The 13,821-nt window shown below is 31.1% G+C and overlaps 2 long non-coding RNA genes across 2 annotated transcripts; one reads left to right on the plus strand and one right to left on the minus strand.

The window, feature by feature from the left end:
- Window positions 1-1,911: 1,911 nt before the first annotated feature.
- LOC126888773 (uncharacterized) lies at window positions 1,912-3,284 on the plus strand. Its single transcript, XR_007699634.1, has 2 exons — window positions 1,912-2,226; window positions 2,439-3,284. It is a non-coding gene; the product is annotated as an uncharacterized LOC126888773 (long non-coding RNA).
- A 2,494-nt stretch (window positions 3,285-5,778) lies between these two features.
- LOC126888774 (uncharacterized) lies at window positions 5,779-7,857 on the minus strand. The gene is made up of 2 exons (XR_007699635.1): window positions 7,368-7,857; window positions 5,779-6,986 (listed from the first exon to the last, which is right to left on the minus strand). It is a non-coding gene; the product is annotated as an uncharacterized LOC126888774 (long non-coding RNA).
- Window positions 7,858-13,821: the final 5,964 nt, after the last annotated feature.

Below are 13,821 nucleotides of genomic sequence, written 5' to 3' on the forward strand. Positions count from 1 at the left end.
GTTTTTTTTTATAAAACAAAAATGACCTCATCTAATAAAAAATCCTTTGTTCATTCACTAGCCAGAGGTATAAACTACAAGAAACTTTGATTTCAGATGAGACTGGACTTGTTATGCTGCTCACCGCAAAAAAGGGCTGTTGTCGAAAAATTGCAGTCAACTCTACAAAAATGAATACTTTTGGCTGAAATTTTTTTGAGAGTACTATACTTTTACATGTTTCAATTATAAATAAAAATAGTTTTTAGTTTCCAAGATATAATTTTTTTAAAAAGTCACTTTTTTTACCTGCAAGACAACAACTTGTTGATTTCAAATTGTAACAGTTGTTTTGCAAAGTATGCTGCCCTCTTGTATTTTCTGTGTTATCTTCATCATACAATTACTTCATCTAAAAATTTTCTGCGAAAAAAAAAATAAAACAAAAGTTTAACCACAGAATCAAGTTACCCAAATTTTCAAAAACCTCACCTGACAGCGTCTCAAGTACGATTGCGCGAATTGGTAAATATAACTCCGCACGACCACGCAACTCGAAACACAAGTACGCAAACACGGTTGCGTGAAGCGTGGCTCGCAATCGTGAAATTTACGAGACTTGCTCGACCTGTAGATTCTTGTTTTCCTTAATGTTTTGACTTAATTTGCTTGAAAATGAATCGTGACGCATGGGAAAAGTTATAGCGGACAAACAATAAGATGTATTGTCAGAGAAATAGCAAATAATCCCAAAAAAGTGCACCAAAATTGAGAGATGAGGTGGAAAGACAGTTTAGAAAAAGATGTAACCATGAAACAATTAGACGGATATTACAAAATAATAATCGGCATAGCTGAACTGCAAGAAATAAATATATCAGCCAAAGAAATAAGCAACAAGGAGTTTTGTTTTCTTTATTAATTTTAGCTGATATCAAAATCATACACAAAATAATTAAAGGATTATTGTTATTTAAGTATGGTATATCTGAAACCCAAAACATAGCTTATGCTATTTTAGAGGACTTATAGTTAGTAACTTACTTTCAGTATGTAATTTTTTTCTAATATTGAGTCACTGACAAAAGCTACAGTTTTATTGAGTAGCGACTGTATCATTTCAGAATTGAGGCTGTGAGTCACTGTAGGTGCAGTGCAGTACAATAATTTTGCTTATACAAATTATCAGTAATAAATATTTATTTACATCAAAATAAAAATTCCATCACATAATGATGTCTAATTAACAGCTGATTGTCACTCTGACCAATACGAACACAGATATCACGTGGGTAGTTCTAACCAATAAAATCGTGGAATTCATAGCGGTATTTAACGGCTCTTGAGTTCAACTCCAGTTAACCTGTTGGTGAACGACAGTTAAAAGTCAAAATCGTCTTTCTCAATAGACGCGGATAAACACAGTGGCTCCGTGCGTCTCCCCTCTACGTACAGTCACGTGATACGCTGTCAGATTTTGTAAGGACGTTTTAACATTGAGTCTTATGGGATTATTTTGTTAAACTTGAATATTTTATTTTGTAGTGATAATAACCGAATACAATTGTTAGAATTCATTAGTTATTAATTTATACTGTAATTTATAGTGCAACAAAATATTTTCTTTTTCGTTAATAAATATTTATTGACATAAACTGCGATAGTGAGGTTATGCATACAAAATCAAACTGATAATCAATATTGGAAAGTGAAGAATTTATAGTGCGTTTTTATTTGCTGTTTATATTAATACATAATATCACTAGCGTGACACGACATTTTTTTAAATGTCTCATTTAAACATACACAAAGCGTCCTTATAAAATTTCAAAAAACCGCCACCATGAGCAGGTCGGTCGATTTTGCTTTGACACTTTGTTAACGCTCGGAGCGAAGTCCATTCCGAGGGAGAGATTAAGTATCCAGCACGCAACCGCGCTGTTGCCAGATTTACATAGCGGGAATTTTAAAATTTCTAATGCGAATTGGTTTAAAATTTGACATCCGAATCTTAACCTTACTTTTGTGATTATTTATTTACAAATGTAAATAAATTAAAACAAGTATTGTATGTACTGTGTTATAATTTAAAACGCTTAATTATGTTAGTCCTAAAAAGATTAAGCCCAAAAGAGATATACTTGTTTACAGTGCAAATTAATGGCAATAGGGATTTACGATTTCATTTGCAGGAAAAACATGGGCAACCTACCCAGTTGGTAAAATTTCAATTCAAAAACTCTTTAGGTAGGTATGGAATAACTTCCACATTATTATTTATTTTTTAAGTATTAAGGTTGATGTTGATATCAAAGGTAGTTTTATGTAGGTAGATATTAGATAAAAGTAAGCTATAAGTAGTATAACCACAGCCTAGGAGGAATTCCTCCTATACTGTGGTATAACCAAGGAATATAGACTGGTATAACTTCCCATGTAATCATCTGTTGTTTTTGTAGATTTTACTGTGTGGATGGCACAGGAAGAGAAACAAAATAATATTCAGTACTGCAGTCACAGGAGTACAAAAACATGAAGCATCTTATTATGTATGTATGCCATTCTCAAACAATAATTATTGTACAAAACAAGATAAAGATAGAGACACAGCTTTAAAATCCCGAGGATCCTGCGAAAAGAAAAGTGAAAATGTCTCAATTAATGTAGTATAGATAGACATTTTTCTTTATTTTAGTATTAAATAATTATTTAGAATATTAATATGTATTAGTTTTAATAGTATTAATATGTATTAGTTTTAATAGTATTAATATGTATTGTATGAATAATTCCCATCATGTATCTGCTAACTAAAGCAACAAAATAAATCAAAATGAAAAAACATTTCAGTGACGTAGCACCTTTACTTTACCTGGCGGCGAGGTGAGTTATTAGGTAAATTCTATTTTCTTACATAATATACTTAAAAATTAATGGTGGTATTATTGTGGTTTATATTGAAAGCTAAAGCAATTAAAATAATTTTTTCTGTTAATTATTTAACACATTCACAGACACGACTGCATATGAAGTCATTTGCTCCATAAGAAGACGTGGCTACAGGCAAAGCGTGTCCGTAAATGTGTTAATAATAATAATTTTACATCTATTGTGTTACACATACATTTTACTATTAAAGACAATTATGAAAATGTCAAAAACGCCCACAAAGTGGCTTTAAGTTTTATTACACAGTATGTGGACTTCAAATAGGACGATTATGTTAAGTATGAGCAGAACAAAGACTAACAATTAATGTTTTATTGTCATAGGTTGTCTTTTTTCATTATATTTAATGCAGCTTTCTTTAAAATTCAGTAATCCATATATTTCAAATCCTTTAACTGACCAGCCAACAGAGTGAAGTCTAAATGACATGTTTTTTTAGTCTTAATTGGTAGGAGACCTAAACATGACCAAAATATGATGTCAGGTTTAATGACCAATTTGCCATCAATAGGGCTTTTCATCGATTGTCATTTGTTTCGAGCTCCTGTCATGTGTCATACAATATTAATATATTTACGCCATACGTCTTTGATTTGTATCATTGGTATTACCAATAACGTATGACGTATATATATTAATATTATGTGACCCATGACAGAAGCTCAAAACAAATGACTGTGAATAAAAAGCCCTATTCATCACATCTAACTTGAATGACATTAAATTGAGCAATTAGTGGCAACGTTTTATTGTGGTAATTTTGTGACGTAAGACATCTTTATGACATGTATTTACGTCATATTCAATTGACATCTGTATTACATCAAGTTAGTTTTTGGGTGTACACAACTAAACAACAGTTTTTTTATTGATAGGTTTATTTCGTTAAATCAAAAAAATGAATATAATTAAAATAAGATAAGAATAACAAATATGATTTGCTACCTACAAATGTGTTAGGGCTAAAAAATATAGTATTTTTACTACAAAAGCGATATTACGTAGGTTAACATTTTTGACGTAAGATAACTGTCAAAACATCAGATTGTGACTTTTCATTATTGCCATGTTTATAATAAAATGACAATAATGAAAAGTCACATTCTAATGTTTTGACAGTTCTCTTACGTCAAAAATTTTGACCTACGTAATATCGCTTTTGTAGTAAAAATACTATACATAAAACATGACATTACACACTTTGACCTAAATCTAAACTAAAAAGTTATTATTGTTATAATCGGAGTTAAAAAATATAGTAACAAAATTTATGAACAGGTTTAACCTTCCGATGACCAACCTTTTTTTTGTTACACGGATGACCAAGGGGGGGGGGGGGGAAATGGTCAAAAATAACATTTAACGAAAAAATGAAGTTTTTTTTTATTTTTTTTAAATTTTTTTTATGGCATGGACTTTATGTCATTCAGCCAGTCACAACATGAGTATTAGTGTCATGTGTAGTGTGTATGTTGAGTAAGTGCCTTGTTACTTTGCAAAGTCGACGTCATTAGCGTAACACTACTTGGAATTACACATAATAGACGCTATTTTACTAAACATCAACTTCAGAATATATTTTTTATTCGTAAAATATAGGGAATTCTTTTTATTTCAAAATATGAGGATATCTAGAATGATATTAAAGTCAAATAAAAAAATAATGAGTTAAAAATTGAAAATACTTTTGAATTTATTAAAGAAAAACATAAGCTGGGGTCACAATTTCCCCCGCTTGGTCATCCGAAGGTTAAGACTGTTCAATAAAGTAATTCCTAGCTATAAAAATAGTTTTTACTTATTATATTATATCGATATATTTTTGGCAAAGTAACGTAAGTGACATTTTTGGGGAAAAACATGTTTTTCCATTAAACTAACACTATTATTGTTTAGAAGTTACTACCAAAGTGTAGTAAGCCTAGAATTACTTTAAACATAATATATATGTATAGGCTTACTACACTTTGGCAGTACCTTCTGAACAATAATAGCGTTAGTTTAATGGGAAAAACATGATTTTCAAAAATGTCACTTACGCTACTTTGCCAAAAATGTATCGATATGTCGTATACAAAAGAGGTAATTAAATTTTTATAGATATATTTCCGAAAACATTTGTATCCTGTGCCGCATATGGTTGATTTATTAATTTTCCTTATAAAAATAAAATAAGTACATAATTAAGATATTTAATACAAACAAGACAGTTCGAGAATTAATTACTAGACTAGATTACCTAGAGAAAGAGAAGAGAAATATGATTATGTCATCGTAACAGGTTTGGATATAGACGCTGAGGAACCGGAAGTGTTGAAATTGTCTATGGGAAAAATGATAAACTTTACAGATACAAGTAGAGATTAAATCAGCTCTTAAGATAGAAGAGAGAACATCTCTGCATTTCATGTACTAATCAAATACTAATATCTAAAAATATTTAAACTGATTGTTGTGCAGGAATATTACAATACATAAAAGTAACATATTTTAAAACACATTATGGGCATATTCAAAAATGTAAGTAAAATATTTACATATACACAATATAATTTAAAATAAAAATGTTACCACTAATCCATTTTTTAAATATTATTGAGAGTTGATTTACTTACAAGAAAAGATAACACGAACATTAAACACTCCTATGACGTTGATTTGAAAGATGGATGTAGGCACAAAGATAACGCAACCAGTGTTCATTTGTGGGTAAGTGAATGCTTACAGACCGGGTTATGTCCAATATTATTTTACAAACAACAGGGCATACTAATTGAATCGTTTATTTCAGAAAGAGGTCAAGTGACAAATCTTGACAAAATGAGTGCAAAAAATTAATTTTTTTTCTTAAACAATTTAACAAGATACATTTTTAAAAAATACAACATTTTTTAACAAATACTCCAGGTTGCTAGGTAGAATTTTTATTTTATATAATGTGATTGTTTGTTGAATGTAAACAGTGTGTAAACTTTATTTTCTCAAAAGTGGATACTTGTGACTTGACCCCTTTCTGAAATAAACGATTCAATTATTGATAATCCTCCCGAATTAAACAATAATGATTTTTGTCTTATGTGTTTCCATGAATACTGTGCAAAAGGAAATATTAATTAAGTTTGGTAAATCGCTTATCGCAACTAATGGAACTCATGGGCTCATAAAAAATACTTTTATTTACCAACTTTTTTTGAAAAAATACATGAGTGTGCTGGTATTATATAGTCAAATGTTTTCATATCAGACATAACTAACACTTTTTACAATGCCTGAATGTAATGGGTTCTGTTCCTAATAGACTGTTATGTCCCTGGTACATAGACAAGGCATGGCAAGTAAATCTTAATGAAATATCTGATTCTGAAAAAATCCTATGTATACAAGACATTGAAAGAGCTGCAATACATGTTAGATTCAGATAGAGTATTAATAGGTGTTTGGGTAAAATTCTAAATGATGCAGATACATACAATTTTGGTAAGTATTTCCAGCAGAACTACTGTAATAACTTCCAACAATGCACCTATTGTTATAGGAAGGATTATGGAATTAAAATACCAATAATATGACCATTGAAAATCAGTTGTTATTGTTTTTAAGGAATAAAACTGTTGAAAGGGTTATAAAGCTTAAAAAAGGTAAACCTGTTGAATGCTCCATAACGTCTAGATACCGAACTGTATTAGCTTGCTATTTTACAAGATAATAATGTGTATATACTAAAAGAAAAAAAAAACTGAATACCTTGTTGAAACACAAAAAAACTTGCTGCTCTAAAAACTAAATGCAATGTCTGCAATATATGTATACATTCATTTAGTTGTTCCTGTATAGATTATTCAATAAAAAATACCATATATAAACACATTCATTATGTAGCAATGCAAGATACTGCAGATCGCATTCAACCTAAAGACTTTTCATTTTCTAAAAACTAAACGGTGTCAGGTGATGTTGAACAGCTGTTTTCTTATATCTTTACGTACTCTATGTACTCCTGTGACTGCAGTACTGAATATTATTTTGTGTCTCTTCCTGTGCCATCCAGACAGTAAAATCTACAAAAACATAACAGGTGACTACATGGGAAGTTATACTACTCATATCTTACTTGTATGGGCCATTCCACAAATATATGTCTGTTCCAGACCATCGCAACAACGAATATTTTAATGTGCAACATAAGAAGTATGAAAGTAAATGGCTCTAGAAATTATTCCAATAAACAAGAATGGAATTTGCAATTTAGTTTAGTACTTCTTATGTTGCACACTAAAATATTCGTTGTCGCGATGGTCTGGAACAGATGTATGTTCGTGGAATGGCCTCTATCTAGTATCTACCTACATAAAACTACCTTTGAAATCTAACTTTTTGATATCAACATCAACCTTAATACTTAAAAAATAAATAATAATGCGAAAGTTACCCATACTTACCTAAAGAGTTTTTGAATTGCAATTTTACGAACTGGGTAGGTTGCCCATGTTTTTCCTGCAAATGAAATCCTAAATCCCTATTTCCATTAAAAAATCATTTGCACTGTAAACAAGTGTATTTTTGTGGGCTTCATTTTTTTTTAAAGACTAACATAATTAAGAGTTTTAAATTATAACACAGTAGGTACATACAATACTTGTTTGAATTTATTTACATATTTGTAAATAAATAATCACAAAAGTAAGGTTAAGATTCCGATTCGAGAAAACACAACTGTCAAATTTTAAACCAACTCGCATTCGAGATTTTAAAATTCCCGCTAATAGAAAATATGTAAATCTGGCAACAGCGCGGTTGCGTGCTGGATATTTAATCTCTCCCCCATTCCGAACACAGTACAAAGCAGGATAGTATTGAAAGTTAGATAGGAAAAACGGAGACACTGTTATTGGGCACTGGAGGGGGGAGCTTCTTTGGACCTTTCGCAGTGGCGCTAGTCAAGGTTCATAGATAGGGGTTAGGTTATCTCATAACTATGTGGGCGGAAGCGAGAGGGAGGGGAATGCCTACGTCACTCGTACGACAAAGTCAAGTTTGACAGTTGTTTGTGGTTATATTTCCGTATATTTTTGTGGAATTTTCTTGTAATATCGTTTATTTGTTGAGTTTTTAAGCATATAAGGACAATATTACTATAATTACTTATTTGGGTCCTATACAAAGGCAGTAATGACTTGTGAAGTGTGTTTTCGTAACCGTGTAAAATTAGTTTAAAAATTATAATATTACACATAATAATATGTAGTTTTGTATGTTATAATAATAAAACATTTTTTAGATGAGTGGTGGTAACATTTGTAGCATAGCTATATGTAAAAGCAACTCCAAAATTCCTGAACCAGATGGAAACAAAATAATGCTTTTGGACATTTCCCAAATACCTTAACATTATCAAACAATAATGGATAATAAAATGTTACAAGATAAATGGGCCTCTAAACATAAGAAAATAGGTAGCAAACATTTCCTCGTGTCTGAATATGTTAATATTATGTTATGTCTTTTTTATATTTTAACCTAAAGGCCCCGTCTCACCATCAAATAATTGACAGTTATTTGATCAAACCTGACAGTTAGTGACACAAAGTGAAAGTTAGTGACGTCACATCCTGAACATCTGATTCAAGGCATAATTCAAGGTCAGTTTGCTCAAACTCGACAAATGACAATCAGCTGTTAGACATAACATGATGGAATTTTAATTTTTAGTAAATAAATTAATATTCAAACAAATGAGAAGCGTTGAAAAGTCCTATTTTATGAACAATAATATTATTATATTACTGATTCTGATTACTACAACACCTAGAGTGACTCACAGCTTAAATTCTGAAATGATGCAGTCACTAGCTCAATATTGATTAGAAAATAATTACATACTGATACTGAAAGTAAGTTACTATACGTCTTCTAACATAGCACAAGCTATATGTTTTGGGTTTTTAATGTACCATACTTAAATACCTTGAATTATTTTATGTATTAATTTGATATCAGCTAAAATGATAAAGCAAACTTTTAAATAAGAATGAGAAAATAAACACAAGGCAGTGAACTATGATTGCTAATATTTTATACATCCTTCTTTATTATCAGTTACAGTTGGGGTACTATTTATGTTATTTTTTAATGTCACAAATTTTCAATAACATTCAAATCTGGTGACTGGGCTGGTGTTTTAATGACATTTCAGCACTTATAAAGCAACCAAATATGAACCCGATATAACATAATATGTTTTGAAAATCCACAAGGAAGAACTTCCTGTAGTTGGCTGTATACCATTAATTACAAGTGAAATTTAATAAAAAATTTTCTTCTTGGTAAATGGTATATTAGTTTAAAAAGCCCTAAAGGGCTACAAACATGTGAACAAAACATTTTCGCTCTGTAACAAGAGCATCATCAGTGTTACAAGAACATGGTGAGCCAACCAAAAAAAAAATACAAAGGTCAAAGCCCTTTAAAAAGGAGACAAAAGTCTTATATAAATAACTACATTTGAAAAATCCAAAGGATGGATAGAAATTCCTAAGGATACGGCCCTAAAGCAACATATGACTCCCACATGTTGTAAGTGGGTCAAAAGGTAATTAGGTCATTATGTTATATTGTTGCCTGCCACCTCTTAACTATGCTGATGATGCTCTTGTTACAGAGCGAAAACGTTTTGTTCACATGTTTGTAGCCCTTTAGGGCTTTTTAAACTAATATACCTTTTACCAAGAAGAAAATTTTTTATTAAATTTCACATATATGTTTTGGATCAATGTCCTGATAAAATGGGTAATTATCATCGATACGTAATTTTTGAGCACTAGCAGTGAGACGATGTGTTAGTATATCCAAATATATGTATTGGTTCATATTACTGTTAATAAAATGCATGTTACGTACTCCTGCAGACAACATACACCCCCACATCATCACTCCACCTCCTACGTGCTTTCATTTTTTTTAGTTTTAGTTCTTTAGTCTATCGGACCCAAACAAGTTTATTTTCATCAGCAAATATTACTGAATTCCAAAAGTTACAATCTTTGTTAATATGCTCCCTAGTGAACACAAATAATGTAATATGCCCATTTCTTTGGCTGATAGAAGATTTATTTCTTGCAGTTCATGTAGATTATTCTTTTGTAATATCCTAAATAATTAAATTTATTTCAAAGGTTTATTAATATTTATGTATGGTATACTTGAAACCCAAAACAGCTTATGCTATTTTAAAAGACTTATACTAACTTACTTTCAGTATGTAATTTTTTTCTAATACATATTGAGCAACTGACACAAGCTAGTTTTATAGAGCTTTTCATTCACAGTCATTTGTTTCGAGCGTCTGTCATATGTTGAATAATCCCTGTATATTAATATTATACAACATATGACAGAAGCTCGAAACAAATGACAATTGATGAAAAGCCCTATTGAGTAGTGACTGCATCATTTAAGCTGTGAGACACTGTATATCAGTGGTGGCTTCGCTACATATTAAAATTGTTTTGTTGATCTTTCCTTCCTTGATTTCCTTCTTTGCTTTCTTTAGCGTGCATACTAAACAAGTTATTTATGTACAGCAGCTTTTGTAGCCAATGGTTACTCTTGTTTGTTTTCTAGATTTTTTCTCATCAGGACTTCTGATTGCTTTTTGGTTTGTTACTTTCTACCTTCTACAATTCAGAGACAGAGTTTGGGGCTTATTATTCGTCCAAGTGTTGGAATGCTTGTGGGTTTTGATATATATGTACCAACTACCTATTCTTGTTCTCATGATCATTTTTCAGTGCGTCACAGTTTTTCGATTTCTCTCTAATGCATTAAGTTAGATGAGACGGAAAAAGCGGTAGCTCCGTGATTAAACACAAAAATAATGCAGCATTACAATGGTTATATACATAAGATGTCTATTCCTAACCTACGTTTGATTCGTTGATGTTTAGAATGCGCGTTTTTTCTAGCCAATCAAATACACGTATTACGAACATTTGACGAAAACTTCGTTCATTTTGGCAATTTTTAGAAGTGTCAAAGAGTCAAGTGACGGTTATTATTCAGGTCAGTATTTTGTGTGCCTGTCATTTTGAAATTTCGAATTCGACTTCCCTTGTGTTTCACAACGTCTTTGTGCATTTTTTTGTGTTTTGGTTTAGAATTTAGTTCGTTAAAAGTTAGTCATTGGCGTGACGAGACTAGAGACATTTGAGATGTACCGAAGAGTGCTAAATATCTCATGAGTAGATAGAATAGCCAACGTGGAGGTAATGAGACTTACGCATAAGGAACGAGAAGAACTAACAAATAAGAAGAAAACTGAGATATATGGGACATGTGATAAGAGATGTATATCTAATACTCCAGGTCATTATGCAAGAAAAAGATCTATAGTAAGGAGACGTAACTTATGGCTGAAGAACCTTAGGAACTGGTTTGGATGTAATAACAATGAATTATTTAGAGCCGCGGTTTCAGAAATAAAGATCGCTCTGATGACTGCCAACTTTTGAAGCGGAGACAGCACCTAGAGAAGGAGATAAAATCACAATTAATGGATAGTTTTGTGTCATTTTTTAATGTTTCCATATTTATAAATTTAATTAACAATATTGTTTACTTTTTAATTTTATTCCCCTTTATAAAAAATACCTACATGTTAACATATTGTGTAAAAATCAAATATACTAAATTACTAATTAGTTTAATTCCACCAGCTTTTCACCTACGGCTAAGTACGATTCTAGCATCTGTCAGATTCGTCAATAATTACATGAAATAAGTCTCGACACACCCAATACAGTATATGACGTCATAATTAATGACGCACTGAAAAATGATCATGAGAACAAGAATACTAGGTTTAGGTTGAAAGGCTAAGGATTTGGTTGTGATAAATATTGTGGGATAATTGATTGCATTTGTGTGGATAAACCTGGCATCTGTTGATTTTGATCTTGGTAGTCCATCTTGAGCTGTGCCATTAGCACTAGGAAATAACTTTGTTGATATGACATATATCATTTACTTGATATCCAGTTTAAAAATACAGCACACCATTTTTAAATCCCTTTTTAACATCACTGCACTAGTAGTAGGATTGTTTCTGGTTTGTTAGTCGAAATAAAACACTTGTTTTATTTATTTTGGCCACTCATAATATTAATAAAACTAATTATATTAATTATCAGTGTAATAATAATTGTAAATCTTCAAATATACAATAAGGTTTAACTAAAAACGCACTAAAATTTCACAGCCGAATGTTGCTAACTGCACCAATAGCTATTAAAAAATCTGAAATTCAAATCTGATATATTTGGATCATTTCTTCTTATATCTGCAATAAGAAATTGACCATCTGCATAATATAATACAGCAAAAAGTAATGGCTGTCAGTTCCTTTATAATTTCTATAGTATCCCTTCTGAGAGGTTGAAAGTTCACCATGTTTCCATCCATAGCTTCTAGACAATGTGAAAACTGCCATTTGCTATTAAATTTATTGCTAATTTAGAAAAATTATATGCAATTGTCGTGGAAAAGCTTACCCTTTTTAATGTGAGCCCTGTGCCTACATAGCGTAAAGCAACAATTAATCTGTAAAGAACAATATTGTTTAAATATAAATACATAGGTTAATTTAATTGATTAACTACTGTTAATTCAATCTTTGATTCGTACCTGTTCGCACTGTTGATGCTTTCACTCATAGATGTATTTTTCCCAATGTCTTCTTGTACACAATTTAGTTTTTATTAGGGCTTTCATTTCATGGAAAAAGTCCAGCTAGCCTACATTCTTTCTTTTCTATTTTTTCTGCCTGATATGCTCGAACAGTGGTAATAGGTGCCCTACTTAGTACTTGACAACAAAGTAAAGTCACAACTCCCTTCAGCACTCCTCACTCCAGCCTTTTCATTTCATTTTCAATTTTCATTGTGGATTAGATTAAGTTCAAACAAGTTAGACAACTCTTAATACAGAAAATTTGATCAAACTAGACTGATCGTGAGAACACCGATTTTTAGAATTTCAACAAACTGCAATTGTGACGTCACTTTGACGTACTTCCTCTCGTACGTCAAGTTTGCTCAAACTGTTTGATCAAATTATTTGATGGTGAGACGCGGCCTTAAATAATAAATTATTTATATTATTTGTTCTTTTGTTGTTGCATACCACCAAAAATGATAAAAGTGCTGCACATTCCACGAAAAACATAATGAGTAAGTACCTACATATTAGTATTTTTGATTTTAAACTTTTTCTTCTATTTTTTTGGATTTTTGTGCTAATTAAATTGTTTTCTCCATTTACATAATAAGTGTTAAGGCCCCGTCTCACCATCAAATAATTGACAGTTATTTGATCAAACTTGACAGTCAAACTTGACTAGTGACACAAACTATACATACTAACTGTCACTTTGTGTCACTAACTGTCAAGTTTGATCAAATTAACTGTCAATTATTTGATGGTGAGACGGGGCCTTTAAATGAATTCTAGTTTTTTGTTAGCAGACTATTGATTTTTAAGGGAATAATTGATATAATTACCAATATAAGAACCACTTAATATACCTATACCCAAGAAAATCTCAAAATATATTGCAAAACCTAAGTTTTTGAACCTTTTATTAGCATTGACTCTTATGGCAATTTTAAAATTGTCGTACGGATGACGTATTCCCGCCTTTAAAAAGCCAGCCTTTGATTGGTCTACAGTTATGAGACAACCTACTCCCGGTTATGAGATGTTAGCACCTCATTGATCGAATTTCGTAAAAATAATTATACCATCCTTTTGCTCACGGTTTGTACAGCAATGATCACTAGGTTTCAGATTTTGATCACCTGTAGTTTATTTTTTATTAAGGGTTGAAAATTCAAGGACGAA

Source organism: Diabrotica virgifera, chromosome 7, assembly GCF_917563875.1.
Source record: "Diabrotica virgifera virgifera chromosome 7, PGI_DIABVI_V3a".
Classification (NCBI taxonomy): Eukaryota; Metazoa; Arthropoda; class Insecta; order Coleoptera; family Chrysomelidae; genus Diabrotica; species Diabrotica virgifera.